The sequence below is a fragment of the Durio zibethinus genome, chromosome 17 (assembly GCF_047325235.1).
Source record: "Durio zibethinus cultivar Kanyao isolate XHJ-2024 chromosome 17, ASM4732523v1, whole genome shotgun sequence".
Taxonomy (NCBI): Eukaryota; Viridiplantae; Streptophyta; class Magnoliopsida; order Malvales; family Malvaceae; genus Durio; species Durio zibethinus.
Genome location: NC_143178.1, coordinates 15,514,040 through 15,539,204, shown reverse-complemented (window position 1 = coordinate 15,539,204; position 25,165 = coordinate 15,514,040).

Genomic DNA, 25,165 nt, shown 5'->3' with positions numbered 1-25,165 from the left:
GCAAGAAAAAAAATAAAAAAGGAAAATACAAAATACATAAAATAAATTTTGAGAAAAAAATGAGAAAAAGAAGAAAAAAATAAAAAGTGAAGAGGCAAAAATATGAAAGAAAAGAAAAAGAAAAAAATTTATAGAATATTTTAAAACAAAGGAAAAAGTGAACAAAAAAACATGAAACCACATAAAAAAAAGAAGAAAAATTTGAAAGGAGAAAAAGTTAACGAAAAATTGTAAAAATGCAATAGAAAATAACTGAGAATGATAAAAGAAAAAAAGATAGAAAAAGAAAAAATTCCAAAACTTTATAAAAATTTATGAAACTATAAACAAAGCAAGAAAATAAAAAATAAAAATAAAAAGAGAAAAAAATGAAAGCAAAAGAAAAAAGATAAATAAAGCCCAAAAAAAGAGAAAAAACAAAAATACAACAAAAAATAAAAAAAAGTAAGAAAATAAAAAAGGACAAAAATTGAATAAAAATTTCAAAAATGAAATGGAATGACAAAATGAAAAAAAAAATAGTTTAAAAAATACAAAAAATTGAAAAACATATAAGGCCTAACAATATAAAAGGTCATACAAAAAATTAAAAAAGAGAAAAGTTAATGCAAAATAAAAAAAGTATGAGAATTTAAAAATGCAAATAAGAAATGAAAGGAAATTTGCAGGAAGAAAAAAAGAAAAGGAAGAAAAGAATAAAAATGAAAAGACGAAAGATTTGGAATAAAAGACAGAAAAATAAAAAATTTTAAAACAACGAAAAAAGTAAAACAAGAAAAAATGAAAGTATATGAAAAAAAAAAAACAAGAAGAAGGAAAATTGTGGAGGGAAAAAGTTATTAAAAAATTTCAAAGTAGAAAAAAAAGTAAAAAAGATTCAAAAAATAAGAAAAAAATTGAACTTTATAAAAATTTCCTGAAATATAAATAAAAAATAAATGAAAAGATAAATTAAGGAAAAAAATAAAAAATTAGGGAATCACAAAAATATCAAAAGACAAAATGAATAAAAATTTGAAATATAAAATGGAAAAAACTTTTAGTTTAGAATGTACAAAAAAAACAAAAAAAAAATAACAAATAGAGGACAAAGATATAAAATATGAAAGATGAAAAATAAAATAAAAGTTAATAAAAAATATAAATAAAAATAAAGGAAAATGCACAAAAAAAGAAGTTTGAGGTTTTAAAATTATAAAGAAGAAATAAAAAAAAGTGCGAACAAAAAGATTTAAGAAAAAGCAAGAAAAAAATAAAAAAGGAAAATACAAAATACATAAAATAAATTTTGAAAAAAAATGAGAAAAAGAAGAAAAAATAAAAAATGAAGAGGCAAAAATATGAAAGAAAAGAAAAAGAAAAAAATTTATAGAAAATTTTAAAACAAAGGAAAAAGTGAAGAAAAATAAATGAAAGCACGTAGAAAAAAGAAGAAAAATTTGAAAGGAGAAAAAGTTAATGAAAAATTATAAAAATGAAATAGAAAATAACCAAGAATGATAAGAGAAAAAAAGTTAGAAAAATAAAAAATTCTAAAACTTTATAAAAATTTATGAAACTATAAACAAAGAAAGAAAATAAAAAACAAAAAGATAAAAGATAAATAAAGCACAAAAAAACAAAAATACAACAAAAAATATAAAAAGTAAGAAAATAAAAAAGGGCAAAAATTGAATAAAAATTTCAAAAATGAAATGGAATGACAGAATGAAAAAAAAAATAGTTTAAAAAATACAAAAAATTGAAAAACATATAAGACCTAACAATATAAAAAGTCAGACAAAAAATTAAAAAAGAGAAAAGTTAATGCAAAATAAAAAAAGTATGAGAATTTAAAAACGCAAATAAGAAACGAAAGGAAATTTATAGGAAAAAAAAGAAAAGCAAGAAAAGAATAAAAATGAAAAGACAAAAGATTTGCAATAAAAAATAGAAAAATAAAATATTTAAAATAACGAAGAAATTAAAACAAGTAAAAATGAAAGCATACGAAAAAAAAGAAAGAAGAAAGAAAATTGTGAAGGGAAAAAGTTATTAAAAAATTACAAAGTAGAAAAAAATAAGAAAATAAAAAAATAAAAACAAAAAATTTTGAACTTTATAAAAATGTTTTAAAATATAAATAAAAAATAAATGAAAAATTATATAAAATACGAAAAAAGATAAATAAAGCACAAAAAAACAAAAAAAACAATAAAAAATATAAAAAGTAAGAAAATAAAAAAGGTCAAAAATTGAATAAAAATTTCAAAAAGGAAATAGAATGACAAAAACAAAAAAAAATAGTTTAAAAAATACAAAAAATTGAAAAACATATAAAGACCTAACAATATAAAAAGTCAGACAAAAAATTAAAAAAGAGAAAAGTTAACGCAAAATAAAAAAATGTATGAGAATTTAAAAACATAAATAAGAAATGAAAGGAAATTTGTAGGAAAAAAAAAGGAAAAGCAAGAAAAGAATAAAAATTAAAAGAAAAAAGATTTGGAATAAAAAACAGAAAAATTAAAAATTTTAAAACAATTAAAAATGAAAGCATATGAAAAAAAGCAAAAAGAAGGAAATTTGTGAAGGGAAAAAGTTATTAAAAAATTACAAAGTAGAAAAAAAATAAGAAAATAAAAAAATAAAAAAAAAATTTGAACTTTATAAAATTTTTTTAAAATATAAATAAAAAATAAATTAGGGGAAAAAATAAAAATAAACGAAAAGAAAAAAGTAACAAAGTAAGAAAATAAAAAATTAGCGAATCAAAAAAATATAAAAAGACAAAATGAATAAAAATGAAAAAAACTTTTAGTTTAGAATGTACAAAGAAAAACAAAAAAAAAATATATAACAAATGGAGGACAAAGATATAAAATATGAAAGATGAAAAATAAAATAAAAGTTAATAAAAAATATAAATAAAAATAAAAGAAAGTGCACAAAAAAAGAAGTTTGAGGTTTTAAAATTATAAAGAAGAAATAAAAAGAAGTGTGAACAAAAAGATTTAACAGAAAGCAAGAAAAAAAATAAAAAAGGAAAATACAAAATACATAAAATAAATTTTGAGAAAAAAATGAGAAAAAGAAGAAAAAAATAAAAAGTGAAGAGGCAAAAATATGAAAGAAAAGAAAAAGAAAACAATTTATAGAATATTTTAAAACAAAGGAAAAAGTGAACAAAAAAACATGAAACCACATAAAAAAAAGAAGAAAAATTTGAAAGGTGAAAAAGTTAATGAAAAATTGTAAAAATGCAATAGAAAATAACTGAGAATGATAAAAGAAAAAAAGATAGAAAAAGAAAAAATTCCAAAACTTTATAAAAATTTATGAAACTATAAACAAAGCAAGAAAATAAAAAATAAAAATAAAAAGAGAAAAAAATGAAAGCAAAAGAAAAAAGATAAATAAAGCCCAAAAAAAGAGAAAAAACAAAAATACAACAAAAAATAAAAAAAAGTAAGAAAATAAAAAAGGGCAAAAATTGAATAAAAATTTGAAAAATGAAATGGAATGACAAAATGAAAAAAAAAAAAGTTTAAAAAATACAAAAAATTAAAAAAGAGAAAAGTTAATGCAAAATAAAAAAAGTATGAGAATTTAAAAATGCAAATAAGAAATGAAAGGAAATTTGCAGGAAGAAAAAAAGAAAAGGAAGAAAAGAATAAAAATGAAAAGACGAAAGATTTGGAATAAAAGACAGAAAAATAAAAAATTTTAAAACAACGAAAAAAGTAAAACAAGAAAAAATGAAAGTATATGAAAAAAAAAAAAACAAGAAGAAGGAAAATTGTGGAGGGAAAAAGTTATTAAAAAATTTCAAAGTAGAAAAAAAAGTAAAAAAGATTCAAAAAATAAGAAAAAAAATTGAACTTTATAAAAATTTCCTGAAATATAAATAAAAAATAAATGAAAAGATAAATTAAGGAAAAAAATAAAAATTAACAAAAAGAAAAAAGTAACAAAGTAAGAAAATAAAAAATTAGGGAATCAAAAAAATATCAAAAGACAAAATGAATAAAAATTTGAAATATAAAATGGAAAAAACTTTTAGTTTAGAATGTACAAAAAAAACAAAAAAAAAATATAACAAATAGAGGACAAAGATATAAAATATGAAAGATGAAAAATAAAATAAAAGTTAATAAAAAATATAAAGGAAAATAAAGGAAAATGCACAAAAAAAGAAGTTTGAGGTTTTAAAATTATAAAGAAGAAATAAAAAAAAGTGCGAACAAAAAGATTTAAGAAAAATTAAGAAAAAAATAAAAAAGGAAAATACAAAATACATAAAATAAATTTTGAAAAAAAATGAGAAAAAGAAGAAAAAATAAAAAATGAAGAGGCACAAATATGAAAGAAAAGAAAAAGAAAAAAATTTATAGAAAATTTTAAAACAAAGGAAAAAGTGAAGAAAAATAAATGAAAGCACGTAGAAAAAAGAAGAAAAATTTGAAAGGAGAAAAAGTTAATGAAAAATTATAAAAATGCAATAGAAAATAACCAAGAATGATAAGAGAAAAAAAGTTAGAAAAATAAAAAATTCCAAAACTTTATAAAAATTTATGAAACTATAAACAAAGAAAGAAAATAAAAAACAAAAAGATAAAAGATAAATAAAGCACAAAAAAACAAAAATACAACAAAAAATATAAAAAGTAAGAAAATAAAAAAGGGCAAAAGTTGAATAAAAATTTCAAAATTGAAATGGAATGACAAAATGAAAAAAAATAGTTTAAAAAATACAAAAAATTGAAAAACATATAAGACCTAACAATATAAAAAGTCAGACAAAAAATTAAAAAAGAGAAAAGTTAATGCAAAATAAAAAAAGTATGAGAATTTAAAAAACGCAAATAAGAAATGAAAAGAAATTTGTGGGAAAAAAAATAGAATAGCAAGAAAAGAATAAAAATAAAAAATTTTAAAACAACAAAAAAATTAAAACAAGTAAAAATGAAAGCATATGAAAAAAAAAGCAAGAAGAAGGAAATTTGTGAAGGGAAAAAGTTATTAAAAAATTACAAAGTAGAAAAAAAATAAGAAAATAAAAAAGATTCAAAAAATAAAAAAAATTGAACTTTATAAAAATTTTTTAAAATATAAATAAAAAATAAATGAAAAAATAAATTAAGAGAAAAAAAATAAATAAAATAACAAAAAAGGAAAAAATAAAAATAAACAAAAACAAAAAAGTAACAAAGTAAGAAAATAATAAATTCGCGAATCAAAAAAATATATTAAGACAAAATGAATAAAAATTTCAAATATAAAATGGAAAAAACTTTTAGTTTAGAATGTACAAAGAAAAACAAAAAAAAATATAGCAAAGAGAGGACAAAGATATAAAATATGAAAGATGAAAAATAAAATAAAAGTTAATAAAAAATATAAATAAAAATAAAAAAAAGTGACAAAAAAAGAAGTTTGAGGTTTTAAAATTATAAAGAAGAAATAAAAAAAAAAAAAAGTGGGAACAAAAAGATTTAAGAAAAAGCAAGAAAAAAATAAAAAAGGAAAATACAAAATACATAATAGATAACACATAAAATAAATTTTGACAAAAAAATGAGAAAAAGAAGAAAAAAATAAAAAATGAAGAGGCAAAAATATGAAAGAAAAGAAAAAGAAAAAAATTTATGGAAACTTTTAAAACAAAGGAAAAAGTGAACAAAAAAAAATGAAAGCACATAAAAAAAAGAATAAAAATTTGAAAAGGGAAAAAGTTAATGAAAAATTATAAAAATGCAATAGAAAATAACCAAGAATGATAAAAGAAAAAAAGATAGAAAAATAAAAAATTCCAAAACTTTATAAAAATTTATGAAACTATAAACAAAGAAAGAAAATAAAAAATAAAAATAGAAAAAGATAAATAAAGCACAAAAAAACAAAAATACAACAAAAAATATAAAAAGGACAAAAATTGAATTCAAAAATGAAATGGAATGACAAAATGAAAAAAAAAATAGTTTAAAAAATACAAAAAATTGAAAAACATATAAGACCTAACAATATAAAAAGTCAGACAAAAAATTAAAAAAGAGAAAAGTTAATGCAAAATAAAAAAAGTATGAGAATTTAAAAACGCAAATAAGAAACGAAATGAAATTTATAAGAAAAAAAAGAAAAGCAAGAAAAGAATAAAAATGAAAAGACAAAAGATTTGCAATAAAAAATAGAAAAATAAAATATTTAAAATAACGAAGAAATTAAAACAAGTAAAAATGAAAGCATACGAAAAAAAAGAAAGAAGAAAGAAAATTGTGAAGGGAAAAAGTTATTAAAAAATTACAAAGTAGAAAAAAATAAGAAAATAAAAAAATAAAAACAAAAAATTTTGAACTTTATAAAAATGTTTTAAAATATAAATAAAAAATAAATGAAAAATTATATAAAATACGAAAAAAGATAAATAAAGCACAAAAAAACAAAAAAAAAACAATAAAACAATAAAAAATATAAAAAGTAAGAAAATAAAAAAGGTCAAAAATTGAATAAAAATTTCAAAAAGGAAATAGAATGACAAAAACAAAAAAAAAAATAGTTTAAAAAATACAAAAAATTGAAAAACATATAAAGACCTAACAATATAAAAAGTCAGACAAAAAATTAAAAAAGAGAAAAGTTAAGGCAAAATAAAAAAAAGTATGAGAATTTAAAAACATAAATAAGAAATGAAAGGAAATTTGTAGGAAAAAAAAAAGGAAAAGCAAGAAAAGAATAAAAATTAAAAGAAAAAAGATTTGGAATAAAAAACAGAAAAATTAAAAATTTTAAAACAATTAAAAATGAAAGCATATGAAAAAAAGCAAAAAGAAGGAAAATTGTGAAGGGAAAAAGTTATTAAAAAATTACAAAGTAGAAAAAAAATAAGAAAATAAAAAAATAAAAAATTTTTTCTGAACTTTATAAAATTTTTTTAAAATATAAATAAAAAATAAATTAGGGGAAAAAATAAAAATAAACGAAAAGAAAAAAGTAACAAAGTAAGAAAATAAAAAATTAGCGAATCAAAAAAATATAAAAAGACAAAATGAATAAAAATGAAAAAAACTTTTAGTTTAGAATGTACAAAGAAAAACAAAAAAAAATATATATATATATATAACAAATAGAGGACAAAGATATAAAATATGAAAGATGAAAAATAAAATAAAAGTTAATAAAAAATATAAATAAAAATAAAAGAAAGTGCACAAAAAAAGAAGTTTGAGGTTTTAAAATTATAAAGAAGAAATAAAAAAAAGTGTGAACAAAAAGATTTAACAAAAAGCAAGAAAAAAAATAAAAAAGGAAAATACAAAATACATAAAATAAATTTTGAGAAAAAAATGAGAAAAAGAAGAAAAAAATAAAAAGTGAAGAGGCAAAAATATGAAAGAAAAGAAAAAGAAAAAAATTTATAGAATATTTTAAAACAAAGGAAAAAGTGAACAAAAAAACATGAAACCACATAAAAAAAAGAAGAAAAATTTGAAAGGAGAAAAAGTTAATGAAAAATTGTAAAAATGCAATAGAAAATAACTGAGAATGATAAAAGAAAAAAAGATAGAAAAAGAAAAAATTCCAAAACTTTATAAAAATTTATGAAACTATAAACAAAGCAAGAAAATAAAAAATAAAAATAAAAAGAGAAAAAAATGAAAGCAAAAGAAAAAAGATAAATAAAGCCCAAAAAAAGAGAAAAAACAAAAATACAACAAAAAATAAAAAAAAGTAAGAAAATAAAAAAGGACAAAAATTGAATAAAAATTTCAAAAATGAAATGGAATGACAAAATGAAAAAAAAAAAAGTTTAAAAAATACAAAAAATTGAAAAACATATAAGGCCTAACAATATAAAAAAGGTCATACAAAAAATTAAAAAAGAGAAAAGTTAATGCAAAATAAAAAAAGTATGAGAATTTAAAAATGCAAATAAGAAATGAAAGGAAATTTGCAGGAAGAAAAAAAGAAAAGGAAGAAAAGAATAAAAATGAAAAGACGAAAGATTTGGAATAAAAGACAGAAAAATAAAAAATTTTAAAACAACGAAAAAAGTAAAACAAGAAAAAATGAAAGTATATGAAAAAAAAAAACAAGAAGAAGGAAAATTGTGGAGGGAAAAAGTTATTAAAAAATTTCAAAGTAGAAAAAAAAGTAAAAAAGATTCAAAAAATAAGAAAAAAAATTGAACTTTATAAAAATTTCCTGAAATATAAATAAAAAGTAAATGAAAAGATAAATTAAGGAAAAAAATAAAAATTAACAAAAAGAAAAAAGTAACAAAGTAAGAAAATAAAAAATTAGGGAATCACAAAAATATCAAAAGACAAAATGAATAAAAATTTGAAATATAAAATGGAAAAAACTTTTAGTTTAGAATGTACAAAAAAAACAAAAAAAAAATATAACAAATAGAGGACAAAGATATAAAATATGAAAGATGAAAAATAAAATAAAAGTTAATAAAAAATAAAAATAAAAATAAAGGAAAATGCACAAAAAAAGAAGTTTGAGGTTTTAAAATTATAAAGAAGAAATAAAAAAAAGTGCGAACAAAAAGATTTAAGAAAAAGCAAGAAAAAAATAAAAAAGGAAAATACAAAATACATAAAATAAATTTTGAAAAAAAATGAGAAAAAGAAGAAAAAAATAAAAAATGAAGAGGCAAAAATATGAAAGAAAAGAAAAAGAAAAACATTTATAGAAAATTTTAAAACAAAGGAAAAAGTGAAGAAAAATAAATGAAAGCACGTAGAAAAAAGAAGAAAAATTTGAAAGGAGAAAAAGTTAATGAAAAATTATAAAAATGCAATAGAAAATAAGCAAGAATGATAAGAGAAAAAAAGTTAGAAAAATAAAAAATTCCAAAACTTTATAAAAATTTATGAAACTATAAACAAAGAAAGAAAATAAAAAACAAAAAGATAAAAGATAAATAAAGCACAAAAAAACAACAAAAAATATAAAAAGTAAGAAAATAAAAAAGGGCAAAAATTGAATAAAAATTTCAAAATTGAAATGGAATGACAAAATGAAAAAAAATAGTTTAAAAAATACAAAAAATTGAAAAACATATAAGACCTAACAATATAAAAAGTCAGACAAAAAATTAAAAAAGAGAAAAGTTAATGCAAAATAAAAAAAGTATGAGAATTTAAAAACGCAAATAAGAAATGAAAAGAAATTTGTGGGAAAAAAAATAGAATAGCAAGAAAAGAATAAAAATAAAAAATTTTAAAACAACAAAAAAATTAAAACAAGTAAAAATGAAAGCATATGAAAAAAAAAAAAGCAAGAAGAAGGAAATTTGTGAAGGGAAAAAGTTATTAAAAAATTACAAAGTAGAAAAAAAATAAGAAAATAAAAAAGATTCAAAAAATAAAAAAAATTGAACTTTATAAAAAATTTTTAAAATATAAATAAAAAATAAATGAAAAAATAAATTAAGAGAAAAAAATTAAATAAAATAAGAAAAAAGGAAAAAATAAAAATAAACAAAAACAAAAAAGTAACAAAGTAAGAAAATAATAAATTCGCGAATCAAAAAAATATATTAAGACAAAATGAATAAAAATTTCAAATATAAAATGGAAAAAACTTTTAGTTTAGAATGTACAAAGAAAAACAAAAAAAAATATAACAAATAGAGGACAAAGATATAAAATATGAAAGATGAAAAATAAAATAAAAGTTAATAAAAAATATAAAGGAAAATAAAGGAAAATGCACAAAAAAAGAAGTTTGAGGTTTTAAAATTATAAAGAAGAAATAAAAAAAAAAAGTGGGAACAAAAAGATTTAAGAAAAAGCAAGAAAAAAATAAAAAAGGAAAATACAAAATACATAATAGATAACACATAAAATAAATTTTGACAAAAAAATGAGAAAAAGAAGAAAAAAATAAAAAATGAAGAGGCAAAAATATGAAAGAAAAGAAAAAGAAAAAAATTTATGGAAACTTTTAAAACAAAGGAAAAAGTGAACAAAAAAAAATGAAAGCACATAAAAAAAAGAATAAAAATTTGAAAAGGGAAAAAGTTAATGAAAAATTATAAAAATGCAATAGAAAATAACCAAGAATGATAAAAGAAAAAAAGATAGAAAAATAAAAAATTCCAAAACTTTATAAAAATTTATGAAACTATAAACAAAGAAAGAAAATAAAAAATAAAAATAGAAAAAGATAAATAAAGCACAAAAAAACAAAAATACAACAAAAAATATAAAAAGGACAAAAATTGAATAAAAATTTCAAAAATGAAATGGAATGACAAAATGAAAAAAAAAATAGTTTTAAAAATACAAAAAATTGAAAAACATATAAGACCTAACAATATAAAAAGTCAGACAAAAAATTAAAAAAGAGAAAAGTTAATGCAAAATAAAAAAAGTATGAGAATTTAAAAACGCAAATAAGAAACGAAAGGAAATTTATAGGAAAAAAAAGAAAAGCAAGAAAAGAATAAAAATGAAAAGACAAAAGATTTGCAATAAAAAATAGAAAAATAAAATATTTAAAATAACGAAGAAATTAAAACAAGTAAAAATGAAAGCATACGAAAAAAAAGAAAGAAGAAAGAAAATTGTGAAGGGAAAAAGTTATTAAAAAATTACAAAGTAGAAAAAAATAAGAAAATAAAAAAATAAAAACAAAAAATTTTGAACTTTATAAAAATGTTTTAAAATATAAATAAAAAATAAATGAAAAATTATATAAAATACGAAAAAAGATAAATAAAGCACAAAAAAAAAAAAACAATAAAACAATAAAAAATATAAAAAGTAAGAAAATAAAAAAGGTCAAAAATTGAATAAAAATTTCAAAAAGGAAATAGAATGACAAAAACAAAAAAAAAAATAGTTTAAAAAATACAAAAAATTGAAAAACATATAAAGACCTAACAATATAAAAAGTCAGACAAAAAATTAAAAAAGAGAAAAGTTAATGCAAAATAAAAAAAAAGTATGAGAATTTAAAAACATAAATAAGAAATGAAAGGAAATTTGTAGGAAAAAAAAAGGAAAAGCAAGAAAAGAATAAAAATTAAAAGAAAAAAGATTTGGAATAAAAAACAGAAAAATTAAAAATTTTAAAACAATTAAAACTGAAAGCATATGAAAAAAAGCAAAAAGAAGGAAAATTGTGAAGGGAAAAAGTTATTAAAAAATTACAAAGTAGAAAAAAAATAAGAAAATAAAAAAATAAAAAAAAATTTTGAACCTTATAAAATTTTTTTAAAATATAAATAAAAAATAAATTAGGGGAAAAAATAAAAATAAACGAAAAGAAAAAAGTAACAAAGTAAGAAAATAAAAAATTAGCGAATCAAAAAAATATAAAAAGACAAAATGAATAAAAATGAAAAAAACTTTTAGTTTAGAATGTACAAAGAAAAACAAAAAAAAAATATAACAAATAGAGGACAAAGATATAAAATATGAAAGATGAAAAATAAAATAAAAGTTAATAAAAAATATAAATAAAAATAAAAGAAAGTGCACAAAAAAAGAAGTTTGAGGTTTTAAAATTATAAAGAAGAAATAAAAAAAAGTGTGAACAAAAAGATTTAACAAAAAGCAAGAAAAAAAATAAAAAAGGAAAATACAAAATACATAAAATAAATTTTGAGAAAAAAATGAGAAAAAGAAGAAAAAAATAAAAAGTGAAGAGGCAAAAATATGAAAGAAACGAAAAAGAAAAAAATTTATAGAATATTTTAAAACAAAGGAAAAAGTGAACAAAAAAACATGAAACCACATAAAAAAAAGAAGAAAAATTTGAAAGGAGAAAAAGTTAATGAAAACTTGTAAAAATGCAATAGAAAATAACTGAGAATGATAAAAGAAAAAAAGATAGAAAAAGAAAAAATTCCAAAACTTTATAAAAATTTATGAAACTATAAACAAAGCAAGAAAATAAAAAATAAAATTAAAAAGAGAAAAAAATGAAAGCAAAAGAAAAAAGATAAATAAAGCCCAAAAAAAGAGAAAAAACAAAAATACAACAAAAAATAAAAAAGGACAAAAATTGAATAAAAATTTCAAAAATGAAATGGAATGACAAAATGAAAAAAAAAATAGTTTAAAAAATACAAAAAATTGAAAAACATATAAGGCCTAACAATATAAAAGGTCATACAAAAAATTAAAAAAGAGAAAAGTTAATGCAAAATAAAAAAAGTATGAGAATTTAAAAATACAAATAAGAAATGAAAGGAAATTTGCAGGAAGAAAAAAAGAAAAGGAAGAAAAGAATAAAAATGAAAAGACGAAAGATTTGGAATAAAAGACAGAAAAATAAAAAATTTTAAAACAACGAAAAAAGTAAAACAAGAAAAAATGAAAGTATATAAAAAAAAAAAAAAAACAAGAAGAAGGAAAATTGTGGAGGGAAAAAGTTATTAAAAAATTTCAAAGTAGAAAAAAAAGTAAAAAAGTTTCAAAAAATAAGAAAAAAAATTGAACTTTATAAAAATTTCCTGAAATATAAATAAAAAATAAATGAAAAGATAAATTAAGGAAAAAAATAAAAATTAACAAAAAGAAAAAAGTAACAAAGTAAAAAAATAAAAAATTAGGGAATCACAAAATATCAAAAGACAAAATGAATAAAAATTTGAAATATAAAATGGAAAAAACTTTTAGTTTAGAATGTACAAAAAAAAAACAAAAAAAAATATAACAAATAGAGGACAAAGATATAAAATATGAAAGATGAAAAATAAAATAAAAGTTAATAAAAAATAAAAATAAAAATAAAGGAAAATGCACAAAAAAAGAAGTTTGAGGTTTTAAAATTATAAAGAAGAAATAAAAAAAAGTGCGAACAAAAAGATTTAAGAAAAAGCAAGAAAAAAATAAAAAAAGAAAATACAAAATACATAAAATAAATTTTGAAAAAAAATGAGAAAAAGAAGAAAAAATAAAAAATGAAGAGGCAAAAATATGAAAGAAAAGAAAAAGAAAAAAATTTACAGAAAATTTTAAAACAAAAGAAAAAGTGAAGAAAAATAAATGAAAGCACGTAGAAAAAAGAAGAAAAATTTGAAAGGAGAAAAAGTTAATGAAAAATTATAAAAATGCAATAGAAAATAACCAAGAATGATAAGAGAAAAAAAGTTAGAAAAATAAAAAATTCCAAAACTTTATAAAAATTTATGAAACTATAAACAAAGAAAGAAAATAAAAAACAAAAATACAACAAAAAATATAAAAAGTAAGAAAATAAAAAAGGGCAAAAATTGAATAAAAATTTCAAAATTGAAATGGAATGACAAAATGAAAAAAAATAGTTTAAAAAATACAAAAAATTGAAAAACATATTAGACCTAACAATATAAAAAGTCAGACAAAAAATTAAAAAAGAGAAAAGTTAATGCAAAATAAAAAAGTATGAGAATTTAAAAACGCAAATAAGAAATGAAAAGAAATTTGTGGGAAAAAAAATAGAATAGCAAGAAAAGAATAAAAATAAAAAGACAAAAGATTTGGAATAAAAAACAAAATAATAAAAAATTTTAAAACAACAAAAAAATTAAAACAAGTAAAAATGAAAGCATATGAAAAAAAAAGCAAGAAGAAGGAAATTTGTGAAGGGAAAAAGTTATTAAAAAATTACAAAGTAGAAAAAAAATAAGAAAATAAAAAAGATTCAAAAAATAAAAAAAATTGAACTTTATAAAAAATTTTTAAAATATAAATAAAAAATAAATGAAAAAATAAATTAAGAGAAAAAATTAAATAAAATAACAAAAAAGGAAAAAATAAAAATAAACAAAAACAAAAAAGTAACAAAGTAAGAAAATAATAAATTCGCGAATCAAAAAAATATATTAAGACAAAATAAATAAAAATTTCAAATATAAATTGGAAAAAACTTTTAGTTTAGAATGTACAAAGAAAAACAAAAAAAAATATAGCAAAGAGAGGACAAAGATATAAAATATGAAAGATGAAAAATAAAATAAAAGTTAATAAAAAATATAAATAAAAAAAAAAAGTGACAAAAAAAGAAGTTTGAGGTTTTAAAATTATAAAGAAGAAATAAAAAAAAAAGGAAAATACAAAATACATAATAGATAACACATAAAATAAATTTTGACAAAAAAATGAGAAAAAGAAGAAAAAAATAAAAAATGAAGAGGCAAAAATATGAAAGAAAAGAAAAAGAAAAAAATTTATGAAAACTTTTAAAACAAAGGAAAAAGTGAACAAAAAAAAATGAAAGCACATAAAAAAAAGAATAAAAATTTGAAAAGGGAAAAAGTTAATGAAAAATTATAAAAATGCAATAGAAAATAACCAAGAATGATAAAAGAAAAAAAGATAGAAAAATAAAAAATTCCAAAACTTTATAAAAATTTATGAAACTATAAACAAAGAAAGAAAATAAAAAATAAAAATAGAAAAAGTTAAATAAAGCACAAAAAAACAAAAATACAACAAAAAATATAAAAAGGATAAAAATTGAATAAAAATTTCAAAAATGAAATGGAATGACAAAATGAAAAAAAAAATAGTTTAAAAAATACAAAAAATTGAAAAACATATAAGACCTAACAATATAAAAAGTCAGACAAAAAATTAAAAAAGAGAAAAGTTAATGCAAAATAAAAAAAGTATGAGAATTTAAAAACGCAAATAAGAAACGAAAGGAAATTTATAGGAAAAAAAAGAAAAGCAAGAAAAGAATAAAAATGAAAAGACAAAAGATTTGCAATAAAAAATAGAAAAATAAAATATTTAAAATAACGAAGAAATTAAAACAAGTAAAAATGAAAGCATACGAAAAAAAAAGAAAGAAGAAAGAAAATTGTGAAGGGAAAAAGTTATTAAAAAATTACAAAGTAGAAAAAAATAAGAAAATAAAAAAATAAAAACAAAAAATTTTGAACTTTATAAAAATGTTTTAAAATATAAATAAAAAATAAATGAAAAATTATATAAAATACGAAAAAAGGGAAAAATAAATAAATAAATAAAGAAAAAAGATAAATAAAGCACAAAAAAACAATAAAACAATAAAAAATATAAAAAGTAAGAAAATAAAAAAGGTCAAAAATTGAATAAAAATTTCAAAAAGGAAATAGAATGACAAAAACAAAAAAAAAATAGTTTAAAAAATACAAAAAATTGAAAAACATATAAAGACCTAACAATATAAAAAGTCAGACAAAAAATTAAAAAAGAGAAAAGTTAATGCAAAATAAAAAAAAAAGTATGAGAATTTAAAAACATAAATAAGAAATGAAAGGAAATTTGTAGGAAAAAAAAAGGAAAAGCAAGAAAAGAATAAAAATTAAAAGAAAAAAGATTTGGAATAAAAAACAGAAAAATTAAAAATTTTAAAACAATTAAAAATGAAAGCATATGAAAAAAAGCAAAAAGAAGGAAAATTGTGAAGGGAAAAAGTTATTAAAAAATTACAAAGTAGAAAAAAAATAAGAAAATAAAAAAATAAAAAAAAAATTTGAACTTTATAAAATTTTTTTAAAATATAAATAAAAAATAAATTAGGGGAAAAAATAAAAATAAACGAAAAGAAAAAAGTAACAAAGTAAGAAAATAAAAAATTAGCGAATCAAAAAAATATAAAAAGACAAAATGAATAAAAATGAAAAAAACTTTTAGTTTAGAATGTACAAAGAAAAACAAAAAAAAAAATATAACGAATAGAGGACAAAGATATAAAATATGAAAGATGAAAAATAAAATAAAAGTTAATAAAAAATATAAATAAAAATAAAAGAAAGTGCACAAAAAAAGAAGTTTGAGGTTTTAAAATTATAAAGAAGAAATAAAAAAAAGTGTGAACAAAAAGATTTAACAAAAAGCAAGAAAAAAAATAAAAAAGGAAAATACAAAATACATAAAATAAATTTTGAGAAAAAAATGAGAAAAAGAAGAAAAAAATAAAAAGTGAAGAGGCAAAAATATGAAAGAAAAGAAAAAGAAAAAAATTTATAGAATATTTTAAAACAAAGGAAAAAGTGAACAAAAAAACATGAAACCACATAAAAAAAAGAAGAAAAATTTGAAAGGAGAAAAAGTTAATGAAAAATTGTAAAAATGCAATAGAAAATAACTGAGAATGATAAAAGAAAAAAAGATAGAAAAAGAAAAAATTCCAAAACTTTATAAAAATTTATGAAACTATAAACAAAGCAAGAAAATAAAAAATAAAATTAAAAAGAGAAAAAAATGAAAGCAAAAGAAAAAAGATAAATAAAGCCCAAAAAAAGAGAAAAAACAAAAATACAACAAAAAATAAAAAAGGACAAAAATTGAATAAAAATTTCAAAAATGAAATGGAATGACAAAATGAAAAAAAAAATAGTTTAAAAAATACAAAAAATTGAAAAACATATAAGGCCTAACAATATAAAAGGTCATACAAAAAATTAAAAAAGAGAAAAGTTAATGCAAAATAAAAAAAGTATGAGAATTTAAAAATACAAATAAGAAATGAAAGGAAATTTGCAGGAAGAAAAAAAGAAAAGGAAGAAAAGAATAAAAATGAAAAGACGAAAGATTTGGAATAAAAGACAGAAAAATAAAAAATTTTAAAACAACGAAAAAAGTAAAACAAGAAAAAATGAAAGTATATAAAAAAAAAAAAAAACAAGAAGAAGGAAAATTGTGGAGGGAAAAAGTTATTAAAAAATTTCAAAGTAGAAAAAAAAGTAAAAAAGTTTCAAAAAATAAGAAAAAAAATTGAACTTTATAAAAATTTCCTGAAATATAAATAAAAAATAAATGAAAAGATAAATTAAGGAAAAAAATAAAAATTAACAAAAAGAAAAAAGTAACAAAGTAAAAAAATAAAAAATTAGGGAATCACAAAATATCAAAAGACAAAATGAATAAAAATTTGAAATATAAAATGGAAAAAACTTTTAGTTTAGAATGTACAAAAAAAAAACAAAAAAAAAATATAACAAATAGAGGACAAAGATATAAAATATGAAAGATGAAAAATAAAATAAAAGTTAATAAAAAATATAAATAAAAATAAAGGAAAATGCACAAAAAAAGAAGTTTGAGGTTTTAAAATTATAAAGAAGAAATAAAAAAAAGTGCGAACAAAAAGATTTAAGAAAAAGCAAGAAAAAAATAAAAATACAAAATACAAAATACATAAAATAAATTTTGAAAAAAAATGAGAAAAAGAAGAAAAAATAAAAAATGAAGAGGCAAAAATATGAAAGAAAAGAAAAAGAAAAAAATTTATAGAAAATTTTAAAACAAAAGAAAAAGTGAAGAAAAATAAATGAAAGCACGTAGAAAAAAGAAGAAAAATTTGAAAGGAGAAAAAGTTAATGAAAAATTATAAAAATGCAATAGAAAATAACCAAGAATGATAAGAGAAAAAAAGTTAGAAAAATAAAAAATTCCAAAACTTTATAAAAATTTATGAAACTATAAACAAAGAAAGAAAATAAAAAACAAAAATACAACAAAAAATATAAAAAGTAAGAAAATAAAAATGGGCAAAAATTGAATAAAAATTTCAAAATTGAAATGGAATGACAAAATGAAAAAAAATAGTTTAAAAAATACAAAAAATTGAAAAACATATTAGACCTAACAATATAAAAAGTCAGACAAAAAATTAAAAAAGAGAAAAGTTAATGCAAAATAAAAAAGTATGAGAATTTAAAAACGCAAATAAGAAATGAAAAGAAATTTGTGGGAAAAAAAATAGAATAGCAAGAAAAGAATAAAAATAAAAAGACAAAAGATTTGGAATAAAAAACAAAATAATAAAAAATTTTAAAACAACAAAAAAATTAAAACAAGTAAAAATGAAAGCATATGAAAAAAAAAGCAAGAAGAAGGAAATTTGTGAAGGGAAAAAGTTATTAAAAAATTACAAAGTAGAAAAAAAATAAGAAAATAAAAAAGATTCAAAAAATAAAAAAAATTGAACTTTATAAAAAATTTTTAAAATATAAATAAAAAATAAATGAAAAAATAAATTAAGAGAAAAAATTAAATAAAATAACAAAAAAGGAAAAAATAAAAATAAACAAAAACAAAAAAGTAACAAAGTAAGAAAATAATAAATTCGCGAATCAAAAAAATATATTAAGACAAAATAAATAAAAATTTCAAATATAAAATGGAAAAAACTTTTAGTTTAGAATGTACAAAGAAAAACAAAAAAAAATATAGCAAAGAGAGGACAAAGATATAAAATATGAAAGATGAAAAATAAAATAAAAGTTAATAAAAAATATAAATAAAAAAAAAAGTGACAAAAAAAGAAGTTTGAGGTTTTAAAATTATAAAGAAGAAATAAAAAAAAAAGGAAAATACAAAATACATAATAGATAACACATAAAATAAATTTTGACAAAAAAATGAGAAAAAGAAGAAAAAAATAAAAAATGAAGAGGCAAAAATATGAAAGAAAAGAAAAAGAAAAAAATTTATGGAAACTTTTAAAACAAAGGAAAAAGTGAACAAAAAAAAATGAAAGCACATAAAAAAAAGAATAAAAATTTGAAAAGGGAAAAAGTTAATGAAAAATTATAAAAATGAAATAGAAAATAACCAAGAATGATAAAAGAAAAAAAGATAGAAAAATAAAAAATTCCAAAACTTTATAAAAATTTATGAAACTATAAACAAAGAAAGAAAATAAAAAATAAAAATAGAAAATGTTAAATAAAGCACAAAAAAACAAAAATACAACAAAAAATATAAAAAGGATAAAAATTGAATAAAAATTTCAAAAATGAAACGGAATGACAAAATGAAAAAAAAAATAGTTTAAAAAATACAAAAAATTGAAAAACATATAAGACCTAACAATATAAAAAGTCAGACAAAAAATTAAAAAAGAGAAAAGTTAATGCAAAATAAAAAAAGTATGAGAATTTAAAAACGCAAATAAGAAACGAAAGGAAATTTATAGGAAAAAAAAGAAAAGCAAGAAAAGAATAAAAATGAAAAGACAAAAGATTTGCAATAAAAAATAGAAAAATAAAATATTTAAAATAACGAAGAAATTAAAACAAGTAAAAATGAAAGCATACGAAAAAAAAAGAAAGAAGAAAGAAAATTGTGAAGGGAAAAAGTTATTAAAAAATTACAAAGTAGAAAAAAATAAGAAAATAAAAAAATAAAAACAAAAAATTTTGAACTTTATAAAAATGTTTTAAAATATAAATAAAAAATAAATGAAAAATTATATAAAATACGAAAAAAGGGAAAAATAAATAAATAAATAAAGAAAAAAGATAAATAAAGCACAAAAAAACAATAAAACAATAAAAAATATAAAAAGTAAGAAAATAAAAAAGGTCAAAAATTGAATAAAAATTTCAAAAAGGAAATAGAATGACAAAAACAAAAAAAAAATAGTTTAAAAAATACAAAAAATTGAAAAACATATAAAGACCTAACAATATAAAAAGTCAGACAAAAAATTAAAAAAGAGAAAAGTTAATGCAAAATAAAAAAAAAAGTATGAGAATTTAAAAACATAAATAAGAAATGAAAGGAAATTTGTAGGAAAAAAAAAGGAAAAGCAAGAAAAGAATAAAAATTAAAAGAAAAAAGATTTGGAATAAAAAACAGAAAAATTAAAAATTTTAAAACAATTAAAAATGAAAGCATATGAAAAAAAGCAAAAAGAAGGAAAATTGTGAAGGGAAAAAGTTATTAAAAAATTACAAAGTAGAAAAAAAATAAGAAAATAAAAAAATAAAAAAAAAATTTGAACTTTATAAAATTTTTTTAAAATATAAATAAAAAATAAATTAGGGGAAAAAATAAAAATAAACGAAAAGAAAAAAGTAACAAAGTAAGAAAATAAAAAATTAGCGAATCAAAAAAATATAAAAAGACAAAATGAATAAAAATGAAAAAAACTTTTAGTTTAGAATGTACAAAGAAAAACAAAAAAAAAAATATAACGAATAGAGGACAAAGATATAAAATATGAAAGATGAAAAATAAAATAAAAGTTAATAAAAAATATAAATAAAAATAAAAGAAAGTGCACAAAAAAAGAAGTTTGAGGTTTTAAAATTATAAAGAAGAAATAAAAAAAAGTGTGAACAAAAAGATTTAACAAAAAGCAAGAAAAAAAATAAAAAAGGAAAATACAAAATACATAAAATAAATTTTGAGAAAAAAATGAGAAAAAGAAGAAAAAAATAAAAAGTGAAGAGGCAAAAATATGAAAGAAAAGAAAAAGAAAAAAATTTATAGAATATTTTAAAACAAAGGAAAAAGTGAACAAAAAAACATGAAACCACATAAAAAAAAGAAGAAAAATTTGAAAGGAGAAAAAGTTAATGAAAAATTGTAAAAATGCAATAGAAAATAACTGAGAATGATAAAAGAAAAAAAGATAGAAAAAGAAAAAATTCCAAAACTTTATAAAAATTTATGAAACTATAAACAAAGCAAGAAAATAAAAAATAAAATTAAAAAGAGAAAAAAATGAAAGCAAAAGAAAAAAGATAAATAAAGCCCAAAAAAAGAGAAAAAACAAAAATACAACAAAAAATAAAAAAGGACAAAAATTGAATAAAAATTTCAAAAATGAAATGGAATGACAAAATGAAAAAAAAAATAGTTTAAAAAATACAAAAAATTGAAAAACATATAAGGCCTAACAATATAAAAGGTCATACAAAAAATTAAAAAAGAGAAAAGTTAATGCAAAATAAAAAAAGTATGAGAATTTAAAAATACAAATAAGAAATGAAAGGAAATTTGCAGGAAGAAAAAAAGAAAAGGAAGAAAAGAATAAAAATGAAAAGACGAAAGATTTGGAATAAAAGACAGAAAAATAAAAAATTTTAAAACAACGAAAAAAGTAAAACAAGAAAAAATGAAAGTATATAAAAAAAAAAAAAAACAAGAAGAAGGAAAATTGTGGAGGGAAAAAGTTATTAAAAAATTTCAAAGTAGAAAAAAAAGTAAAAAAGTTTCAAAAAATAAGAAAAAAAATTGAACTTTATAAAAATTTCCTGAAATATAAATAAAAAATAAATGAAAAGATAAATTAAGGAAAAAAATAAAAATTAACAAAAAGAAAAAAGTAACAAAGTAAAAAAATAAAAAATTAGGGAATCACAAAATATCAAAAGACAAAATGAATAAAAATTTGAAATATAAAATGGAAAAAACTTTTAGTTTAGAATGTACAAAAAAAAAACAAAAAAAAAATATAACAAATAGAGGACAAAGATATAAAATATGAAAGATGAAAAATAAAATAAAAGTTAATAAAAAATATAAATAAAAATAAAGGAAAATGCACAAAAAAAGAAGTTTGAGGTTTTAAAATTATAAAGAAGAAATAAAAAAAAGTGCGAACAAAAAGATTTAAGAAAAAGCAAGAAAAAAATAAAAAAAGAAAATACAAAATACATAAAATAAATTTTGAAAAAAAATGAGAAAAAGAAGAAAAAATAAAAAATGAAGAGGCAAAAATATGAAAGAAAAGAAAAAGAAAAAAATTTATAGAAAATTTTAAAACAAAAGAAAAAGTGAAGAAAAATAAATGAAAGCACGTAGAAAAAAGAAGAAAAATTTGAAAGGAGAAAAAGTTAATGAAAAATTATAAAAATGCAATAGAAAATAACCAAGAATGATAAGAGAAAAAAAGTTAGAAAAATAAAAAATTCCAAAACTTTATAAAAATTTATGAAACTATAAACAAAGAAAGAAAATAAAAAACAAAAATACAACAAAAAATATAAAAAGTAAGAAAATAAAAAAGGGCAAAAATTGAATAAAAATTTCAAAATTGAAATGGAATGACAAAATGAAAAAAAATAGTTTAAAAAATACAAAAAATTGAAAAACATATTAGACCTAACAATATAAAAAGTCAGACAAAAAATTAAAAAAGAGAAAAGTTAATGCAAAATAAAAAAGTATGAGAATTTAAAAACGCAAATAAGAAATGAAAAGAAATTTGTGGGAAAAAAAATAGAATAGCAAGAAAAGAATAAAAATAAAAAGACAAAAGATTTGGAATAAAAAACAAAATAATAAAAAATTTTAAAACAACAAAAAAATTAAAACAAGTAAAAATGAAAGCATATGAAAAAAAAAGCAAGAAGAAGGAAATTTGTGAAGGGAAAAAGTTATTAAAAAATTACAAAGTAGAAAAAAAATAAGAAAATAAAAAAGATTCAAAAAATAAAAAAAATTGAACTTTATAAAAAATTTTTAAAATATAAATAAAAAATAAATGAAAAAATAAATTAAGAGAAAAAATTAAATAAAATAACAAAAAAGGAAAAAATAAAAATAAACAAAAACAAAAAAGTAACAAAGTAAGAAAATAATAAATTCGCGAATCAAAAAAATATATTAAGACAAAATAAATAAAAATTTCAAATATAAAATGGAAAAAACTTTTAGTTTAGAATGTACAAAGAAAAACAAAAAAAAATATAGCAAAGAGAGGACAAAGATATAAAATATGAAAGATGAAAAATAAAATAAAAGTTAATAAAAAATATAAATAAAAAAAAAAGTGACAAAAAAAGAAGTTTGAGGTTTTAAAATTATAAAGAAGAAATAAAAAAAAAAGGAAAATACAAAATACATAATAGATAACACATAAAATAAATTTTGACAAAAAAATGAGAAAAAGAAGAAAAAAATAAAAAATGAAGAGGCAAAAATATGAAAGAAAAGAAAAAGAAAAAAATTTATGGAAACTTTTAAAACAAAGGAAAAAGTGAACAAAAAAAAATGAAAGCACATAAAAAAAAGAATAAAAATTTGAAAAGGGAAAAAGTTAATGAAAAATTATAAAAATGAAATAGAAAATAACCAAGAATGATAAAAGAAAAAAAGATAGAAAAATAAAAAATTCCAAAACTTTATAAAAATTTATGAAACTATAAACAAAGAAAGAAAATAAAAAATAAAAATAGAAAATGTTAAATAAAGCACAAAAAAACAAAAATACAACAAAAAATATAAAAAGGATAAAAATTGAATAAAAATTTCAAAAATGAAACGGAATGACAAAATGAAAAAAAAAATAGTTTAAAAAATACAAAAAATTGAAAAACATATAAGACCTAACAATATAAAAAGTCAGACAAAAAATTAAAAAAGAGAAAAGTTAATGCAAAATAAAAAAAGTATGAGAATTTAAAAACGCAAATAAGAAACGAAAGGAAATTTATAGGAAAAAAAAGAAAAGCAAGAAAAGAATAAAAATGAAAAGACAAAAGATTTGCAATAAAAAATAGAAAAATAAAATATTTAAAATAACGAAGAAATTAAAACAAGTAAAAATGAAAGCATACGAAAAAAAAAGAAAGAAGAAAGAAAATTGTGAAGGGAAAAAGTTATTAAAAAATTACAAAGTAGAAAAAAATAAGAAAATAAAAAAATAAAAACAAAAAATTTTGAACTTTATAAAAATGTTTTAAAATATAAATAAAAAATAAATGAAAAATTATATAAAATACGAAAAAAGGGAAAAATAAATAAATAAATAAAGAAAAAAGATAAATAAAGCACAAAAAAACAATAAAACAATAAAAAATATAAAAAGTAAGAAAATAAAAAAGGTCAAAAATTGAATAAAAATTTCAAAAAGGAAATAGAATGACAAAAACAAAAAAAAAATAGTTTAAAAAATACAAAAAATTGAAAAACATATAAAGACCTAACAATATAAAAAGTCAGACAAAAAATTAAAAAAGAGAAAAGTTAATGCAAAATAAAAAAAAAAGTATGAGAATTTAAAAACATAAATAAGAAATGAAAGGAAATTTGTAGGAAAAAAAAAGGAAAAGCAAGAAAAGAATAAAAATTAAAAGAAAAAAGATTTGGAATAAAAAACAGAAAAATTAAAAATTTTAAAACAATTAAAAATGAAAGCATATGAAAAAAAGCAAAAAGAAGGAAAATTGTGAAGGGAAAAAGTTATTAAAAAATTACAAAGTAGAAAAAAAATAAGAAAATAAAAAAAAATTTTGAACTTTATAAAATTTTTTAAAATATAAATAAAAAATAAATTAGGGGAAAAAATAAAAATAAACGAAAAGAAAAAAGTAACAAAGTAAGAAAATAAAAAATTAGCGAATCAAAAAAATATAAAAAGACAAAATGAATAAAAATGAAAAAAAACTTTTAGTTTAGAATGTACAAAGAAAAACAAAAAAAAATATATAACAAATAGAGGACAAAGATATAAAATATGAAAGATGAAAAATAAAATAAAAGTTAATAAAAAATATAAATAAAAATAAAAGAAAGTGCACAAAAAAAGAAGTTTGAGGTTTTAAAATTATAAAGAAGAAATAAAAAAAAGTGTGAACAAAAAGATTTAACAAAAAGCAAGAAAAAAAATAAAAAAGGAAAATACAAAATACATAAAATAAATTTTGAGAAAAAAATGAGAAAAAGAAGAAAAAAATAAAAAGTGAAGAGGCAAAAATATGAAAGAAAAGAAAAAGAAAAAAATTTATAGAATATTTTAAAACAAAGGAAAAAGTGAACAAAAAAACATGAAACCACATAAAAAAAAGAAGAAAAATTTGAAAGGAGAAAAAGTTAATGAAAACTTGTAAAAATGCAATAGAAAATAACTGAGAATGATAAAAGAAAAAAAGATAGAAAAAGAAAAAATTCCAAAACTCTATAAAAATTTATGAAACTATAAACAAAGCAAGAAAATAAAAAATAAAATTAAAAAGAGAAAAAAATGAAAGCAAAAGAAAAAAGATAAATAAAGCCCAAAAAAAGAGAAAAAACAAAAATACAACAAAAAATAAAAAAGGACAAAAATTGAATAAAAATTTCAAAAATGAAATGGAATGACAAAATGAAAAAAAAAATAGTTTAAAAAATACAAAAAATTGAAAAACATATAAGGCCTAACAATATAAAAGGTCATACAAAAAATTAAAAAAGAGAAAAGTTAATGCAAAATAAAAAAAGTATGAGAATTTAAAAATACAAATAAGAAATGAAAGGAAATTTGCAGGAAGAAAAAAAGAAAAGGAAGAAAAGAATAAAAATGAAAAGACGAAAGATTTGGAATAAAAGACAGAAAAATAAAAAATTTTAAAACAACGAAAAAAGTAAAACAAGAAAAAATGAAAGTATATAAAAAAAAAAAAAAAACAAGAAGAAGGAAAATTGTGGAGGGAAAAAGTTATTAAAAAATTTCAAAGTAGAAAAAAAAGTAAAAA